The following is a 3591-nucleotide window of genomic DNA, read 5'->3' as shown; positions in this document are numbered from 1 at the left end:
CCCCCGGCTCAAAAAGGTTGCCTACCCCTGGATTAGCCATACTATGCAGTTACAGCAATTTGATCCCAATTTTACCTGTCATGTCCCCAACCTATGAAATTCTGGGATTTGGTATTTAGTGAGGGACCTCTTTGCTAAAGAGTTCTATTTCACTCCCTTGAACTACAAAACTATTAGTTTTATCCTTTCCAAATACATTTTTTTTCATTGACAGGCCTAACTGCCTGTTTCCCTAAGTGAAATACATTGACTTGAGTATCAAGTCTGAGAAATTATTTGCCTTGAAAACAATGTGCATTTTAACACCTGGTGTGTTGGGTTCACCATGCCAGCATTTACATTTATCCAGGGCTGCACAACAATCGTGAAGGAAGGCAGACAAAATCTACCGGCTTTGAACTGACGCTTTCCTTAGGAGTTTATCACACGGGAGGAATTTCTCTTAATTTCTAATGAAAAGAAAGTGGGGCCAGAACGCATTCACTTGAATTCGCTAGTTCAGCGAATTTATGTGAATTCAAATTGCGTTCGAACTGACTTCCCATTGCCTGAAATTGCATGTGATAGTCTATCACGCAATAACGTGAAACCCCATGATTGCATTCGGACTGACTTCCCATTGCCCAAAATTGCATGTAGTAGTCTATCATGCAATAACGTTAAATCCCATGATTGCGTTCGGATTGCCATTGGATTATACTTCCAATTTCCCTTGTATGATAAACTCCATAGTGTCTGACTTCCTTTAGAGTTCTTTTGCTTGTAGACTTTTCTTCCTGCCCCAGCTACCTTTGCTGATAATAACTGAGATAATATAAATGACCACAATTAGTCTAAGGGTGCTTCTATGCTGTAAAATTAATGGTGTTTGACACCACTTTAAGTACTGTAGCTCCATCCTATAGAATCCTAGGGATTTCACATTTACAAAGCCTTTGATCTTCTCTGCCAAAGAGTGCTGGTGCCTCACAAAACTCAGGGTTCTGTAGTTCAAGTGGCGTCAAACTGCATTATTTCTGCAGTGCCTATGCACCCCAAGAGTTCCAAATATAGAACTCTGTTTTGCCTCCCCATTTACCACCCCCAGGATTCCCTGTTGCGCTGTGATAGCTGTCCCCAACAGCTTTTCCATTTCTGGTGGAAAATGGGGTATAGGAGAAGCATCTGGCTACGTCTCTAAGGCCAGATGCAGTCCAAAGACATCTTCCACCAAGTTCTCTTGAGGTACCACAAAAGCCCCAGGCAGATTATGTCATTGGACTATGTCTGGCTAGGGGAATATGCTTCTGTGATCCCATCCACTCTTTGCCAGTATGAGAATGGCTGTGGCAGCTAAATGGTAAATCTGGGCAGCAGGTTTGGTTGCTGTGTAGGAAGACAACACCAAATTTCACAATGACCAAGAGAAGACATGCCCTGTCATGAGTGGACTTAAGCAGGCACAACCAGGACAGGTCTAGAAGGCTGTCTGATTTGAACTCCATGGCAATTTGAGCACCATGGTAGAAGAGAGGAAAGATGGAAATGCAAATGGATACCTTGTTATCAAGAGCCAATGTGGCATAGTGATAGAGACCAGGGTTCAATTTTCAGCTCAGCCATGAAATGCACTGGGTTACACTCTCTCAGCCTCAGGGGAAGGCAATGACAAACCTCCTCTGAATAAATCTTTCCAAGAAAACCCCATGATATGTTTGCCTTAGGCCTAGGGCCACCATAAATCAGAAATGACTTGAAGGCACACAACACACAACTTTGCTATTTGACATTTGCTTGCATCACTAGGCCACTATGGCTGTCTACCCGACTCCAGAAGCAGCAAGAACAGAAGAAGAGATATGGATCCTCTACCTCTTAACCATTTGCATATTGTTTTTCCTGCCCTCATGCCTCTACTTCTTCGAATTCTGGAGCTGGCTGGCAGGAAAATTCCTAGCATTTCTGGAGGGGTCATGGCAGAGATTATTTCAGGAGTCCACACTGGTGCTTTTAGAAGAGCAGGCAGCAAATCAGTACCACTCCTGGAAAAACGCCAGGCTGAAATCTCAAGTTCCTGGCTGTCCTTGCTTGGATTTTCAGATGGATTAAAGAGGACTATAAGGAAAAGCCAGGGCATCCCTGCTGGAAGGCTAGACTGGCCTAGCCTTCAACTGGAAGAGTCAGATTGCTTTCTTCTGGAGGAAAGAAAGAAGAGGCTGTTCTCATACGTTAACATGTCCCAGCTGTTGCTGTTGTTAACTGCTGTCAATTTTATCTTGACTTATGGCAACCCTATGAATAAGAGACCAAGTCAACCTATCCTCAACAGCCCTGCTCAGATCTTGTAGACTCAGGGCCATGGCTTCCTTCATTGAATCTATTCATCTGTAATAGAGGCATCCTCTTTTTGTACTGCCTTCCACCTTATCAAGTATCATTGCCTTTTCTAGTGATTCAGGTCAAATATTTCCATCTTTGGAAAGTGTAGGCTGTGAGGCTTAAACACTGAAAATTTTTCATGTCAAAAAAACCACAGTAACAGTTGGAAGGTTATACAAAGCTTGAATAGTTTTGCATGTTCAGATTGTTTTAAATGGTGGAAATAGATAGATTTTACACATTAAATGATTTTGCGTTATTTGTTCCAGTTTAGAAATTTTTGGGTGTACACAGGGCATATCCAACTCCAGTTACAAAGTACAAAAGAGTGTTTTGTCCTGAGGCTGAGAGCCAATGTGGCATAATAGTTAATATTGTGTTAGGAGTAAGGGGATCCAGATTAAAATCTCCATTGAGCCACAAAACTCACCGAACAACCTTGAGCCACTCACACTCTCTTTAAGCCTGACATACCTTACAGGACTAAAATTGTTGCAGGACTAAAACTGAGCAACAGGTGTCCTGTATACTGCCTTGAAAGCATTGAAGGAATAGTGGGGTACAGAACTAAGAAAATGAATACATAAATAAATGACACATTAATACAACTCAACAGTCTAACCAGTTTCATAGCTGTCTTCATGATGAGAGAAATTAACATGTGGTTCAGCTCAAGTTCTAAATGCTCTAGGCAGGAGCATTGTTACTACTGGTCCGTATGTTTCTATATCATTAAAGCCATTCAAGTATCTCATTGTATTCATTGACTAGCCAAAGATAAAGACAGGGATCAAAATGCCTTACCTTTAATGAAAAAACAACCAGGTCGCAACCTAGATATTTAGAAAGATCTCCCACTAAAAAGATACATTCCACTTTATTTCTGACACTTCACAGCAATGGTACCAAGCTAAACCAATTCAGAATTGTACCATTCCTAGAAAACTTGCAACTGCATGGAACTCACCTTTGCTGTGTGTTGGGACTTCTGGAGTCTAACTTGTTCTGGGTCACACACCACTTGCCAACCTGCCAGGCTTCAGAGCTTAGGGGGAGGGTCGTCCAACAAGTTCCCACTTGCTTCCCTTTTTAGTCCCTGTAGCTGGAAAAGGGGCGGGTAGAAGAGGGGGTCCCAAGTCTCTCCCCCTTCCCCACATAACTGTGGCAAGGAGAAAGGGTAGCGCTTGGATCACCCTAGGGCCTCTGGAAACACGGTACCAACTTCGGAACAGT

At 42.6% G+C, this 3591-nt stretch overlaps 1 protein-coding gene across 2 annotated transcripts in view; it reads right to left on the bottom strand.

Moving 5' to 3' along the window:
• Window positions 1-3591, bottom strand: part of LOC121922899 (SRSF protein kinase 2-like) — a 19381-nt gene extending 15790 nt beyond the window's left edge. For both annotated transcript variants that reach the window (XM_042452844.1, XM_042452845.1), the window contains exon 1: window positions 3326-3591. The gene's annotated coding sequence lies outside the window, so the exon portion shown is untranslated. The remainder of the gene's footprint in view (window positions 1-3325) is intronic.

Source organism: Sceloporus undulatus, chromosome 2 (assembly GCF_019175285.1).
Source record: "Sceloporus undulatus isolate JIND9_A2432 ecotype Alabama chromosome 2, SceUnd_v1.1, whole genome shotgun sequence".
NCBI classification, from domain to species: Eukaryota; Metazoa; Chordata; class Lepidosauria; order Squamata; family Phrynosomatidae; genus Sceloporus; species Sceloporus undulatus.
Note: the sequence above shows the minus strand (reverse complement) of the source record. Positions and strands in the feature narration are given on the sequence as shown.